This window comes from Camelina sativa, chromosome 5 (assembly GCF_030686135.1).
Source record: "Camelina sativa cultivar CO46 ecotype springtype chromosome 5, ASM3068613v1".
Lineage (NCBI taxonomy): Eukaryota > Viridiplantae > Streptophyta > Magnoliopsida > Brassicales > Brassicaceae > Camelina > Camelina sativa.
Genome location: NC_141884.1, coordinates 11,770,598 through 11,787,044, shown reverse-complemented (window position 1 = coordinate 11,787,044; position 16,447 = coordinate 11,770,598). Strand labels below are relative to the sequence as shown.

The window sequence follows — 16,447 nt, the reverse complement described above, 5'->3', positions numbered from 1 at the left end:
TTGGTAGTTAGGTCCACTAGGGAAAATCCTAACTTTGAACCCGATTGCCAAGATGAAACATAGATGTGGCGGCTTCCCGAGACTAATGGAGGGTTTTGTGCTGCAAAGCGCAACTCCGGTGATTGAAAGATCGGCGGGAACAGCCGGTGACCTCGGTTTGGGTCGGCGATGGAACCTAGGTCCACTGGGGAGAATCCTAGTTCCGCTTGAAATAACCACGGTGAGGAGAGAGTACGGTTGGTGTCCGAGCTTTGTGAAGAGGTTCTCTCCGGTGAGTAGCAGATCGGCGGATACAGAAGGTTTTCGCTGGTGTGATTAGAGATAGGCTTTGTTAGGGTTTGGGAAGGGTTAAAAAAGATAACAAATTGGGGAAAATTTTTAAACAGAGCTACACTAGAGAAAGCAGAGAAAAACTGGGGGAGAGATTGATCGATTTTGTCCCGACGCCGGCGGCCGAAGGCCTCACCGGCGCCGGGTAGCTTGGTTGCGGAGAGTATCTTGATAACCGTGTCTGGAAATTTGTTTGTTATATATGTATTTTTAAGGAGAATTTCAAAAATACATTATAAAAAACTTTATTAAAAAAAATCTTCTCAGAAAGTTCTCATAATTTTATGATTATTACATAAACTAAAATAAATTAACATAACTAATACAACAACCTGCGTATATGCGCGGGATATTATCTACTTATCTAGTATTTGAACAAAAGAAAAGGACAATTCTTTAAAAATAATTATTATGTCTGATATAAGACTACTCGATAGATCAGACCGCGACGACTGATTGGATAGAATAAAGCTTCAGAAGATAATTATCAATGGCCAGATGATTTTGTTTTTACCTCTTCAGCCCCCTTCCCCTTAAATATCGGTGCTAATAACTTTTGATATACATTAGTACCTAATACCAATATATATATGATAAATCAAAAGGCTGATTAATTTGAGGAAAATTCAGAGGAAGAAAAATCTCTCTCATACCTATTATCATTCCCACAGACGTTGCCATCACATCAACTACGAACCTCGCAACCGACATTCCTGACCCCATCGACTCTACCATAATCAACTATAAACATTGGTACCAGTCTCAGAATTTTTATGAGTAAAAGAGAACGTACCATTGCTAACAGGTGATGAACAAAAATTGCGGCAAGACACAACTGATCTCCCTCCGCGAGTTAATTGCGCGACGACAGAACTCATATTTAACGCCGTGATCGATAAGGCTTCTTATTTTTTTTTTGTCTCCCTGATTGTGTTTTTCACTTTTTAGAAGAAACACAAGATAAACAATATATATATATATATATATATATATTTGTACAATTGAGAGTTCTCATTCCATTTAGAGTATCTACATCAACAAAACAATACTACTAACATTAAAGTGTATTAAAAATATTAATTTAATTCAAAGTTATCTATAACTATATATGGTTAGTTATTATATATATGATATATATGACACAAATATATAGCAAAAAAAACTATATATATAATATGAGAGTTCTCTCTCCATTTAAGGTGTCTATTCTATATCAGCAAAACAAATCTATTAACATTAAAGTGTATTAAAAATATTAAGTTAATCCAAAGTTATCTATATTTATGGTTACTTATTATAATATATATATATTGAGAGTTCTCTCTCCATTTAGGGTTGTCCACATCAAGAAAAAAATATCTATTAACATTCAAGTGTATTATATATGTTAGTTTAATTCAAAATTATATAAGATATAAATATAAACCAAATATATAACAAAAATTCTATTTATATAATATGATCGACTTCTCCCTCAAATTGAAATGGACATGGAAATAGATTAAATTTATAAAATATTGCATCAAATGGAAATGACAAAGGACAATTCTCTTCAAAATGTTTAGGTAGTAATTTGGAGTCCTTACTTGTTTGGCTTTAGCTCAGACCGAGAATAGGAATCCCAAACCAACTTAGATAAATTCTGTATTGAACATATTCAGAAATTGCTTTAAGGAGTGAATCGAACTATATATATTGAGTTTAAATCTGAAAATTTTCTTAAAATATGTTGAATCTGTTTGCATTTGTTTCCCCTCAGACAAACTCAAAGAGTTGAGCTGGAAGATCATAATTTTTTTGGACTGACATATTTTCACAAACCTATGTTTGTGGGGCTAATAAAAAGAGTTAAATGATACATCAAAGTAATGGGCATGTTCGTATATTAATCGCTAAAATAACGATAGCGATTCCAACGAAGGTAAAAAATATCAGACAAATAAACAATTGCCCAATATTTGTAATATCAGCGAACCAAAATGTGGATTTACAGGATGGGTGTCGATCAACACCATAAGAGTTGGATTCACACATCAAATTTATGTGATCAATTCCTTTAATCTATGTTCGATTCGATTATTTCCCTAAGTGACCTAAAATATATATTTAAACAAGTAAAGACTTGGTAAGAAATTTAGTTGCTAGTTAGACGATAAATAAAACATCCAATCAACTAAACTAATAAAAAAAGCAAAATGATCAAATGGCTTAAACTTAAAATAGTACGAGTGGATTGTTGTGGTTTTGGTTCTGATTCAATTTCAGTAATCTGGTTGATTTAGCTGGGTTATGAGTAATTGGAGCAGGCAGTTATTTTCGGTTTGGGATTGCTGATTAAACCGATTAGAAGAAGAGAAAGTCAGAGTCTCTAACTGCAGTGGAGTCTTGACTGTTATAACAGAAACAAATCGTTTCTTATCTTTATCTTCTTCATTCATTCTGTTACTCTTTGATCTTTTGTATCGTGAGAAAGAGAGAGTCAAAGAGTGAATCCGCCATTGTTGTAAGCTCAATGAGCTGTATACTTCTCTTTTCTAGTGGATTTGCCGGATTGATTCGGCCCCAGACGTAGACTTGATCATACCGATCTCGTCGAACTGGGTTAACAATTCTTGTGTCTCACGTTTCTTAATTCTTTCTTTGTTTCGTTTCTTTCAAGCTTATCGAGTGATTCCGCAAGTCTTAGAGAGATTGATCAAGAGTATTGAGTAAATCTATGCTCGATTCGTAACAAATTGGTATCAGAGCTTCGGATTTCACATCGGAGAGATGGCGATGACAACTAGAGTTGAGATTAAGGCGTTCAATGGCGATAGTGACTTCTCGCTTTAGAAGATCAGGATTATGGCGCAGCTTGGTGTGTTGGGATTAAAGAACAGTATCTTAGATCCATCGCTACGAAGACCGTTACACTAACGAAGAGCAAATCTAAGAAACCTTCGGATGGGGATTCTGATATAGATCAACCACAAACTAGTGAGGTTCTTGATCCTGTGAAGGTTGAGCAATTAGAGCAAGCGAAGAACATTATCATCAATCACATCGGTGATAAGGTTCTCCGAAAGGTAAATCACTGTGTCACAGCTGCTGAGATGTGGTCTTTGCTGAACAAGCTGTATATGGAAACCTCCCTGCCTAATAGAATATATGTTCAGCTTAAGCTCTATTCGTTTAAGATGGATTCTCAGACTATTGATTAGAACGTCGATGATTTCTTGAAGATAGTAGATGAGCTTAGCAGTCTTGAAATTGAGGTTTCTGAGGAGGTTCAAGCAATCTTGATTCTTAACTCATTACCTTTTAGCTACAGTCAGCTGAAGCATACGCTCAAGTATGGAAATAAAACATTGTCAGTACAGGATGTTGTTTCTTGTGCGAAGTCACTAGAGAGAGAGTTGGCTGAGTCTCGGGAACATGAAAGAGGTTCAGCTGCTGTGTTGTATACTACTGAGAGAGGACGACCACAAGAAAGAGCTCAACCAAAGGGGTCTAAAGGAAGGAGCAGGAGCAGGTCTAATTCGAAGTCAAAATTGACTTGCTGGTTCTGTAAGAAAGAAGGTCATCTAAAGAAGGATTGCTTCGCTAGGAAAAGGAAGCTAGAAAGCGAAGGGCAGAATGAAGCTGGAGTAATCACAGAGAAATTAGTCTTCTCAGAAGCATTGACAGTAAGCAATCAGTTGGTAAGGGATCTGTGGATACTGGATTCTGGTTGTACATCTCACATGACGGCAAGAAGGGACTGGTTTAGTAGTTTTGAGGAGAAAGAAGTCACAACCATTCTGCTTGGTGACAATCGTGCAGTGGAAGCTACAGGACAAGGATCAATCCATATTAACACTCATGGTGGATCAATCAAAGTGTTGAACAATGTTAAGTATGTTCCACATTTGAGAAGGAATCTCATTTCCACAGGTACTCTTGACAAGCTAGGGTACAGACATGAAGGTGGAGATGGGACAGTAAGATACTTCAAGAGTGGGAGAACTGCTTTAACAGGGAAGCTGAACAATGGTCTTTATATACTTGATGGTGAAACTACGATTGATTCAAGCTGTCTTGCGGAAACTAGCAAGGACAACACAGAGTTGTGGCATAGTAGGCTAGGTCATATGAGTCTCAATAATATGAAGATATTGACTGGTAAAGGACTTGTGTCAAAGAGTGAAATTAGGGAATTGGCATTCTGTGAGCATTGTGTAATGGGAAAGTCGAAGAAGCTGAGCTTCAATGTTGGAAGGCACAATACTGAAGATGCTTTGGGATATATTCATGCAGATCTCTGGGGTTCACCAAATGTAACCCCATCACTCTCAGGAAAACAATATTTTCTGTCTATAATAGATGATAAAACAAGGAAGGTTTGGTTAATGTTTCTGAAGTCGAAGGATGAGACATTTGATCAGTTTTGCATCTGGAAGGACTTGGTTGAAAACCAAATAGGGAAGAAGGTCAAGGTGCTTAGAACTGATAACGGCTTAGAGTTCTGCAATTCTAAGTTCGATGAGTATTGCAAGAAGCATGGGATTGAACGTCACAGAACCTGCACATACACTCCTCAGCAGAATGGAGTAGCTGAAAGAATGAACAGGACACTTATGGAGAAGGTGAGGTGTTTACTAAATGAGTCTGGTCTAGAAGAATCTTTTTGGGCAGAAGCTGCAGCAACAGCAGCTTATCTAGTAAATCGATCTCCTGCATCAGCGATTGATCATAACGTTCCTGAGGAGTTGTGGTTGAATAGAAAGCCAGGGTATAGACATCTTAGAAGGTTCGGTTCTGTGGCATATGTTCATCAGGATCAAGGGAAGCTCAAACCGAGAGCTTTAAAAGGAATTTTTCTGGGATATCCACAAGGAACCAAAGGCTATAAGGTTTGGCTTCTCGAGGAAGAGAAATGTGTTATCAGTCGAAATGTGGTGTTTCATGAAGAAAAAGTGTACAAAGATCTCAGTTCAACGAGTGTAGTAAAAGAGTCTGAAAAGAATGAAAACGTTGATCAGGTTAGAACTGAGGTTGTCAAGGTAGATGAAAAGAATGGAGAGAGTTCTGTTGAAGGTGGAGCTACGCAATTGAGTTGAGTGATTCGGAGACAGAGTCTGAATACTTTGAGCCTGAAGAAGTATTACCTGCAACAGGAAGCAGTTTGAAAGATTATCAATTGGCCAGAGACAGAGTAAGGAGAAATATTAAACCTCCTACTAAGCTTTCGGACTATGCTCAATTTGCATTTGCTCTCATGGCAGCTGAAGACATTGAGTGTGAAGGAACCATAATGTTATCATGAAGCTAGAGATAGTCAAGAATGGGAAAAATGGAACTCAGGAATGGATGATGAAATGAACTCTCTGAAGAAGAATCATACATGGGATAATGTTGATCGTCCCAAGGATCAGAAGGTCATCAGTTGTAGATGGATTTACAAGAAGAAGCCTGGGATTCCAGGAGTAGAGCCAGAGAGATACAAGGCACGTCTGGTGGCTAGAGGGTTCACTCAGAAAAAGGGAGTTGATTATGATGAGGTATTTGCTCCTGTGGTTAAGCATATTTCTATAAGGATCTTGATGTCGTTTGTGGTGCAAGGTGACTTAGAGTTGGAGCAGATGGATGTTAAAACGGCATTCTTGCATGGTGATTTAGACAAACCGCTGTACATGGAGCAACCTGAAGGTTATGAGGTAAATGAAGGTAAAGATCAGGTGTGTCTTCTCAAGAAGTCTCTGTACAGGTTAAAACAAGCACCGCGACAGTGGAATAGGAAATTTAATGAGTTCATCTTGGAGCAAGGTTTTTCGAGAAGTGGACATGACTCATGTGTCTATGTGAGGCAAGTAAGCGAAGGTGAATATGTCTATCTTCTATTATATGTAGATGACATGTTGTTGGCAGCTAAGGATATGTCAGAGATAAAGAAGCTCAAGGAGGTTTTAAGCCAAAGGTTTGAGATGAAGGATATGGGGCCAGCTAGCATAATTTTGGGTATTGACATAATCAGAGATAGAGAAAATGGAGTTATGAAGCTGTCTCAAGCGAATTATGTGGAGAAGGTGCTTCGAAGGTTCAATATGTTCGGAGCTGATGCAGTTGATGTTCCCTTGGCTGCTCATTTCAAGCTGGCGTCTGTGCAGAGTAATGCCGAGTGCATTGATACAAGCAAGACTCCTTATGCTAGTGCTATTGGTAGCATCATGTATGCAATGGTGGGAACTAGGTTTGATGTAGCTCAGGCGGTAGGGTTGCTAAGTCGTTTTATGAGTAGACCAGGGAAGGTTCACTGGATTGCAGTCAAGTGGTTGTTGAAATATCTTAAGGGAACTAAGGATTTGACATTGGTGTATACTAAGGCAAAGGATTATAGAGTTCAGGGTTTTAGTGACTCTGATTATGCTGGTGATCTTGATAGAAGAAGGTCAACATCAGGTTATGTTTTTACTGTGGGAGGAAATACAGTAAGTTGGAGATCATGTCTTCAGAGCATCATTACGTTATCTTCAACTGAGGCAGAGTACATCGCATTAATTGAGGCTGTAAAGGAAGCTTTGTGGATTCAAGGCTTACTAGAAGATATGGGTTTTAAGCAAGACAAGGTTTTGGTATGGTGCGATTCTCAGTCGGCTATCTGTTTGTCCAAGATCAGTACGTTTCACGGCAAGACTAAGCATGTGGCGGTGAAGTACAATTTTATCAGGGATGTGGTAGAAGAAGGGAATGTTGAGGTGCTCAAGATCGACACTGCCGTAAATCCTGCAGATATGCTTACTAAAGGCATACCGGTGAAGAAGTTTGAAGCAGCTTTAGAGTTTCTAAAGTTGCTCAACTAAGACGAGGAGTTCGTCACAGCCGAAAGTCAGGTCCATGTGAGTGCAGGTTCATGATAGAAAGGGTGAAATAGAATCAAGGTGGAGTGTTGTGGTTTTGGTTCTGATTCAATTTCAGTAATCTGGTTGGTTTAGCTGGGTTATGAATAATTGGAGCAGGCGGTTATTTCCGGTTTGGGATTGCTGATTAAACCGATCAGAAGAAGAGAAAGTCAGAGTCTCTAACTGCAGTGGAGTCTTGACTGTTATAACAGAAACGAATCGTTTCTTATCTTTATCTTCTTCATTCATTCTGTTACTCTTTGATCTTTTGTATCATGAGAGAGAGAGAGTCAAAGAGTGAATCCGCCATTGTTGTAAGCTCATTGAGCTGTATACTTCTCTTTTCTAGTAGATTTGCTGGATTAATTCGGCCCCAGACGTAGACTTGATCATACCGATCTCGTCGAACTGGGTTAACAATTCTTGTGTCTCGCGTTTCTTAATTCCTTCTTTGTTTCGTTTCTTTCAAACTTATCGAGTGATTCCGCAAGAGTCTTAGAGAGATTGATCAAGAGTATTGAGTAAATCTGTGCTCGATTCGTAACATGTATTATTTCATATGATGCAAAACTGTATGTTGTGTTTATATTTTTATATGATGCACGAGTGGATTATGAATTGGGTTCGAATCTTAAAATTTTCTTGAAAACATATTGGATCTGTTTTGATTTCATCCCCTTTTTACGAGCTCAAAAGCTGAAGTGGATGGTCAGAATTTTTTTTTGTTGAGTAGGCATAATGACGTATATATGTTCACTAAAAAAATCATCATATGTTTATCTACCGGTTAAATTGACATTGAAAACACAAATCTAAATTATGTAACTAATTAAATAAATAAAAAGATAAAAGATACGAAAAATAAAAACAAAATGATAAGTAGAAATGCAATAAAAATACTGTTTCCTCATTTATACGAAAGCAAAGATTTGCATAAAAGAAGAGACACAACTTCAAAGCATCGGAAACTTTCTAACGGCAGTTTATCCACGGTGAATGTTACCACAACAACCAAAAGATATACTATATTGATAGATAAATTAAATATGGCACAGTTTCTTGGCTGCACAGCAAACTCCTCTCACGAATTCCAGGTCTCGATGAGCGCAAGAAGTCGAAATGCAAATTATTATAGCTATGGTTATATGACCGGTTAAGGTTAGCTTGGTAAACCAAATGTTCGGTTAAATGAAGTTAATTAGATTGATATATAACTAATTTTGTATACTCATTAACTCGCTTAGTCTTCGTGTAATACATTTTTCAAGTTTATGAATAAATAGTTTGTTACATCTCCGATCTAGTTCTTCTTCTTGCTCGCTTCTCCAATCACCGGAATTTATTATGGTATCAAAACTCTTCCATTGACTTCGGTTGAGCTTCCGACATTCTCTTCTTCTTTTACTGGAGATGAACTTTCCAATTTCTTCTTGTTAGAGTTTCTACAAATTGTTGTTATCGCAATTTGTACTAAAATGGCTGTGGGACCCACTATAAGAGGCAAGCCCATGGATCAGGAGTGAACCTGAAGCCTACTAAAAGAGATGATGACATCAAGTCATCAAAAGTGGGATTAGGTTTAATGTTTGATTGAATTACTTGAGATTATCACTATGACACCTTAGGGTAATTTTATAGTATTACTTATGACTTAGATTATTACTATGACTCCTATGTTGATCTAGTTTAATATGCTCTATGCAGTCCTTCGTGTATTGTTTTAGTCGCTGTCGATTTGATCCCTAATTTTTTTTACGTATATATAATTGTGCACTTGTGGTTTTATTATTGGTAAAACATTTTTACCGACACAATGGGATTGGACTATTGCAAAAAGAAATTAGTGTTTGGCTTCATTTTATAACCCTCTTTTCCCTCGTGGACGCTACATGTTTCCAGACCTGAGCTCAAAGAGTGATTTATTGCTCAAGGTTAGGTGATGATGATGAAAGATCCTCACCCATTTGAAACATAACTTGTGTAATCTCAGTTCAGCGAGTTATAACTCCTTTTTTTTTTTTTTTGACATTCGTTGGAACTCCTTAAACATGTGTTGCATATAGTTCCGCTTAGGACAGACTTTAAACTATAGTTAAGAATGAATCATTATATTGGAAGCTATATAATAATATAAAGTTAGTCATCATTTAATAGTTGAGTATCAATACAATAAAAACACAATGTGTTGCTTTCCTCTTCTAAGACATCCGTTTCTGTATTGTAGATTTGAAGTAGGTAATGACACCTCAGTAAAAATCAACCACCTATCAAATTATAACAATTAATACAGCTCAGCTTTTCTCTTCACAAAAGAAATAAAAAACGATTTTGATTAAACGCAGTGATTTATGTTCTTCGTCGCCGAGTACGGCCCGATCAAACCAACTTTGTTTGCTTCTTCTGACCAATATCCGGCCAAAGCTCTGATTTTTGCGACCGCTTCGGAACTTCCTTTACTTCGTCGGACGATCATCACCTTCCAGAAAATTTCAACCGGAAACGTTCGTCCACCATCAGCTTCATCTCCGTCGCGTTCTGAAGACTTTCAAGTTTCAACCAATCGAAGACTTCTCCTCCGAATCTACAAGAGATAGTGAAGCTATTCCAATCGGTACAAGAGCCGAGAGCTAAATACAGACAGCTTATATTCTACGGAGAACATCTTAAACCACTCGATCCTTGATTCAAGACGAGGGAGAATAAAGTTGAAGGTTGCGTTTCTCAGGTTTGGGTTTGGGCTTTCTTCGATGACCAACGCAACGTTTTCTATGAAGCTGATTCTGATTCGTCTATCACTAAAGGGATTGCTGCTCTTTTAGTCCAGGGTTTATCTGGTAGACCTGTCCCTGAGATTTTGAGGGTTACGCCTGATTTTGCTCTTCTTCTTGGTTTGCAGCAGAGTCTGTCTCCTTCTAGAAACAATGGATTCCTTAATATGCTTAAGTTAATGCAGGAAAAGCCTCTTCAGTGAGGAAGATACAAGTTCTGGAGAGAGTTTAGAATCCAGCTTCGTGCCTACTCCTGAAACAAACGGTGGAGCAAGTGTTGTGGTTGACAAGGAATTCTCTGCCTTCTTCACAATAAGACATGGTTGAGGTTCGCATCAGCTCTATTTTATGCATCACTGGTTTTGATTTCAATTCAATTTGTGGTCCTTTGGTGAGATGAATTTTTTGTTTTGTGTGTTGAGAGTAATCAAAGTTTCTCATTTTTTTTTTGCTATCCTAATAGTTGAAAATTTGATTATCGAGTAGCATTGTGATAAATCAGATTTAAGTTTTCCTTGATTGCAATTTTCCTTGTTTGGAACGACTTGATTATGTCAGATGTCCTGATACGGTCTTGTTTAATCTTGTTCTTGGTTCTTGTGTGAGATTTGGTTTATCTCTTAAAGGCCAAGAACTTATTGAGCTGATGGCTAAAGTTGATGTCATTGCGGATGCGTACTCGATTGTGAATTTGTGACCATGTCTTGCATTTATGAAATGAATGGTATGCGGGATGAGTTGAAGAAGTTCAAGGAGCATATTGTTCAGTTACCGCCTCAGGTTCTTTGTCACTTTCAGAATTTTTTTGATAATTTGTTAAGCCTCGAGTTCAAATTTGATGATATTGGTTCTGCGGGTCGGCTTGTCTTAGATATATGCAAGAGTAAGGACTTGGTTTTTAGTTCATGATCTTGGATATGATTCCGAAAAGCCTCGGGTTTTGTCTATTGGGTCTCACCATAATCGATCTGGGTTAAAGATCCAGATTTCTCCCAAGGTTTTGCAGAGAGATTCATCACTAGGAGTTGACACTGAAGCAACATGTGTCAATTATGCCAATTCGAAGCTTGTTGTCACAAACAAGACTCTTGCCAAGTTAGTATATGGGTACAAGATACATGATAATCTCCCTGAGCTATCAAAGCTTTTGTTTAAGCTAGGTGGATCCAGTTTATGTGCTGATGTCGTTGATGCTTGTGTTGCTATTGGTTGGTTAGAAGCTACTCATGATATTCTTGACGACATGGTTTCTGCTGGTCATCCCATGGATTTGGCCACGTATGATTCATTTTGTTCCACAAACAACATTCACTGTTTGAAAAAAAAAATCAAAACAAAAAGCACTTCCAAACCAAGTACATATACGTTAATTGACATTAAAAAAAAAACTATATCAATCAATAAAAAAGAAACAAATACAGGGAATCAAAACCACACAATGAATCATCCACAAAACAATTCACAAACAAGAAGATATAAAGATATAATGAATCTTTAATTAAACACAGACTTACAAAAAAACACAAAACAACACATAATAAAAAGGAAAAAAGAAACCTCACACAATAATTAAAATTACACAAAAAAACACAAAAACACTGCCCGCGGCGTAGCGCAGGTACTATCCTAGTCTTATATAATATGAGAAGGTTTTTCTCAACTTTTGTTAAGGAGATGACACATGGCTTACTATATTTCTGACACCTGTATTTTTTTTTTGGACCTAATTACCTATAGTTTTGATCTAATTAACTACAAGTCCATAAAACCAAAAAAAAAAAAAAAAAACCATCAACATTTCCTTCCTCCCTTCTTTAATTAGAAACATATGCAGACCAAAGAATCTAGAGCCACCTTATATCAGTCTGTAGTTGGTTTCATCTTGGAACTCTACCAACAATATAATATGAGAAGGTTTTTCTCAACTTTTGCTAAAGAGATGACACTTGGCTTACTATATTTCTGAGACCTGTATTTTTTTTTTTTGGACCTAATTAACTATTGTTTGGACCTAATTAACTACAAGCCCATAAAACAAAAAAAAAAACCATCAACATTTCCTTCCTCCCTTCTTTAATTAGAAACATATGCAGACCAAAGAATCTAGAGCCACCTTATATCAGTCTGTAGTTGGTTTCATCTTGGAACTCTACCAACAATATAATATGAGAAGTTTTTCTCAACTTTTGCTAAGGAGATGACATTTGGCTTACTATATTTCTGACACCTGTTTTTTTTTTTGGACCTAATTAACAATAGTTTGGACCTAATTAACTACAAGCCCATAAAACCAAAAAAAAAAAACCCATCAACATTTCCTTCCTCCTTTCTTTAATTAGAAACATATGTAGACCCAAGAATCTAGAGCCACCTTATATCAGTCTGTAGTTGGTTTCATCTTGGAACTCTACCAACATTAAATTAAATTTATAGGTTTGAATTCTTGGGTTTAATTTCTGTGTTTGAATCTTATATAATTTTCACGGAGACAAGTGGAATCAAATTTAAGTAAGATGTTGGGATGATATTATTTAAGTAAATTAGTATAAATTTTTTTAAAATTTTTTTATATAAATTAAACTTTTAAGCTTACTTTCTAGAAAATTACGTAAGATTGTGAGATGATTTTGTTCTAATTCTACAATTATTTTGTTCGATTCACACTTATTAATTCAAACGTCATGGTATTTTGAATTACATAAAATTTATAAGTTTTCATATTAGGAATTTCAGAATAAATTATAAACATAATCATTTATGTTTGATTATGCATTGCCTTATATCTACCCACTATGCTCCTCAATTTTCATTTTTGTTTATATTACTTCTCACTTTTAACTTATTATTTTGAAACACTTGCGAACTTATGATCATTAATATTTGATTTCAATCTCTTCTCCCTCTTAAAGGCTCAATCATTCGATAAAGTTTAGTTTTCTAAAAACAACCTATTACCATAAAAACACATCCTCTTTCAGACTATTGCGAAAACTAAAACATTTACTTTCTATTCTATCCTCGATTCAATCTCCAACGAACAACAAAACACCAGTAACAATAGTGTTGTTGTTCGGATCATCCGTGTCTGGGAAGTTCCTAACTTTAGAAAAAAATATTATCTTACTAAGTCTTAAATATTTTTTCCACAAATGTAAATTATTTTAACTATTTGTTCATCTTTTGATGATTTATGCAATCATTTTAAAATATTTATAAAAGACAATAAATAATTTCATGTGTATTTAATTTTAAAATAATTTTAATATATAATGATGTTGGGCGTCAAATTCTTAGAGTAAGAGTTGAAAGAAACCTTACTATATTATATCATCTAATAATAAAGTAAAGTTTTCTTTTGGAAAGCTCCAAAAGATCATCATTTGATGCTCTCTTCTTTCACAAGTGTCATTTTGTTTCTTTTAATTTTTAGTGTAACAAATTTATTCAATTGAATTTACAAAATAAAATTTTCGCTTAACAAATAATTTGATGTTTAAATAGTTTAAGGATATAAGATTATAATATTTGGGTTGTGTCGGATAATGTCGAGTAATAATTGGATTTTTTATTTTCACACTTTAATATAAATAATTCACATGATCTGCTATTACATTATTTTGTTTCAATCCATTTAAAATAAAGTAAAGTATATTTTAATATCTAATTTCTAAATAACTAAATGAGAATTGAATATATTTTTTTGGATAAAGAGATAACTGTATAATTTCTGTTTAAAGAGAGAAGTGAATATATATTTAAATTCATGATTTGATTAGCTAAGATGTCCGTTTAGAGATCTATATTTATAATATATAACTCTTGAATATATATTTAAAACAATAGACAATTTTAGTTATTAATTCACAATAATGTATTTTTATAAACCTGACACATTTTTATTAACTTTTCTATTCCATCTCATCAATCTTATATGTTGTAGTAACTGTCATTTTTGTAACTTCATAATATTTAGAGTAATGCAATGACTGATTAATAATACTCCCTCCATTTATTTTTACTTGTCATTCTAGAGTTAATTTTTCGTTTCATATTACTTGTCGTTTTGTATTTACGATGCAACTTTATGAATTAAATTTTATGTTTTACCCCTAACTTTTAGCTTATTAATTACTTATATGATATCAAATGAAATAGTGTATTAATGAGGAGTAAAATAGAAAATTTAATTGTTTTCTTAAAATGTGTAAAATTGTCTAGAATGACAAGTAATGTAAAACGAAGGGAGTAATATTTAGAAATATTACATATATAAGAAAATATATTAATATGTAATGATTGCATATCTATAACTCTCACATAGTTTTTTTTTCCAGCTTTATTCTTATTTTTTTATTACTCTCACATAGTTTATGTGATTCCAATAACAATGAAATACTCTCTCTGTTTTAATTTAGTTGTCGTTTTTGGTTTTCATTTAAAATGTTTGGTGAATATTCCAGTTTTATCTCTACTATTATAAAGTTTTGACCAATGAAATATTTATAAAATATATTAATAAAGGGTAAAATAGATAATTTAATAGTTTTTTTTAATTTGTGTAAGAAAACCTTAAACGACAAGTAAAAAACCGGAGAAAGTAGAAATTACATTTACCTAATTGATATAAAGATTAGTGCATTTATTGTCCAATTAAATAATAAATGTTCCATATGCTCTTAACTACAATTTTTCTTATAATTAGAAAGATACACATTTTACTAACCCTCATATCTCAAATCTTACATAATATTTTTATTTATTTAATATTGTTTTAACTAACAATCTTCAAAATTACATAAAAATATCCAAAAACAATGTAAACTAAATCTGTGCGTAGCACGGAATGACTACTAGTAAACCATAAGCCAAGCTTCAATTTCATTTTCGTACCATATACATAATATTTGAACAAAAGAAAAAGACAATTCCTTAAATATAATTATTGCGTCTGATATAAGACTACTCCATATATCAGACCATAACGACTGACTGGATAGGATAAAGCTTCAAAAGATATTTATCAATGGTCACTTGATTTTGCTTTTAGCTCTTCGGCCCCCTTCCCCTTAGATATCGGTGCAAACTCTTGATATACACTAGAACCTGAATACCAATATATATATAATAAATCAAAAGGAAGAAAAAACTCTTTCATACCTATAGATACAAACATCCCATTAAATACCATCCTTGACCCCATCGACTCTATAATGATCAACCATAAACATTGGTACCAGTCTCAGAGACTCAGAATATTTATATGGAATAAAAGAGAACATACCATTGCTAACAGGTGATGAACAATAATAGCGGCAAGACACAACTGATCTCCCTCGGCGAGTTAATTGCGTGACAACAGAACCCAAATTTAGCGCCATGATAAGGCTTCGCGTCTCTTCTTTTTGTCTCTCTGATTGTGTTTTTTCGCTTTTTAGAAGAGACATAAGATAATCAGTATATATAATAGGAGACATTCTTTTTAGAGTGTCCACATCAAAAAAGACAATACTATTAACAATAAAGTGTATTGAAAATATTAATTTAATTCAAAGTTATCCATAACTATGGTTAGTTATTATATATATGTCTATATATAACACAAATATATAACAAAAAAACTTATACATATATCTATAATATGAGAGTTCTCTCTCCATTTAAGATGTCTATATCAGCAAAACAAACAAATCTTTTTTTTAACAAAGCAAAACAAACAAATCTATTAACATTAAAGTGTATTGAAAATATCAAGTTAATTCAAAGTTATCTATATTTATTTACTAATTATAATATATATATACCTTATATATATATATTAAGAGTTATCTCTCCATTTAGGGTTGTCCACATCAAGAAAAAAAAATCTATTAACATTCAAGTGTATTATATATACTAAGACTCGCCCGATATGCAGGTTTAAAATTTTGTAAATAAATAATCAATAAAAATATATTAAAATTTATTGTACATTATTTTAAAAAAATTGCTATAATACACTGATTTATATCTATATACAAATCTTTTATGTATGTTACCATTAAAAGTGTATTTTTTACACCTAGGTATATTGTATGTTACAAATATATTATTTACTACCATCTAGAAAATGTCTATATGAACAAATTAAGCCAACTATTATATGTCTCTTTACTTCACTTTTGCATAGTTTCTTTAATCACTAAAATTGTTGGCTCAAAAAATATTTTGAATAAAAAATAAACTACATCACATTAGTGTATAACTAACAATAAAGAGAACTTCGGTTCTGCTCTTCTCCCTTATGAGAGAACCTTGTGTCCAACCTCCTCCACCATGGAGAGAACCTTCGCTCCACCTTCTTCCCTTGGGAAGATAACCTTGCGTCCATCATCTACCACCTTCCTCTCTTGGGGAGATAACCTTGCATCCAACCTCCTCCACTATAGAGAGAATCTCGGCTCTGCCCTTCTCCTGTGTGTAGAGAACATGTTCACGTCTTTTAGATATCTCAAA

The 16,447-nt window shown here is 34.4% G+C and overlaps 2 long non-coding RNA genes and 2 pseudogenes across 3 annotated transcripts; 2 read left to right on the top strand and 2 right to left on the bottom strand.

The window, feature by feature from the left end:
• Positions 1-559: 559 nt before the first annotated feature.
• LOC104786552 (uncharacterized) lies at positions 560-1,292 on the bottom strand. The gene is made up of 3 exons (XR_767543.2): positions 1,124-1,292; positions 984-1,058; positions 560-903 (listed from the first exon to the last, which is right to left on the bottom strand). It is a non-coding gene; the product is annotated as an uncharacterized LOC104786552 (long non-coding RNA).
• An 8,114-nt stretch (positions 1,293-9,406) lies between these two features.
• Positions 9,407-10,771, top strand: LOC104786551 (sufE-like protein 1, chloroplastic/mitochondrial pseudogene; annotated as a pseudogene). The gene is made up of 2 exons (XR_015556708.1): positions 9,407-10,283; positions 10,582-10,771. The product of XR_015556708.1 is annotated as a sufE-like protein 1, chloroplastic/mitochondrial pseudogene (transcript).
• Positions 10,352-11,453, top strand: LOC147943620 (pentatricopeptide repeat-containing protein At4g17616 pseudogene; annotated as a pseudogene).
• A 3,230-nt stretch (positions 11,454-14,683) lies between these two features.
• LOC147943619 (uncharacterized) lies at positions 14,684-15,519 on the bottom strand. The gene is made up of 2 exons (XR_015558531.1): positions 15,237-15,519; positions 14,684-15,058 (listed from the first exon to the last, which is right to left on the bottom strand). It is a non-coding gene; the product is annotated as an uncharacterized LOC147943619 (long non-coding RNA).
• Between the last annotated feature and the right edge of the window lie 928 nt (positions 15,520-16,447).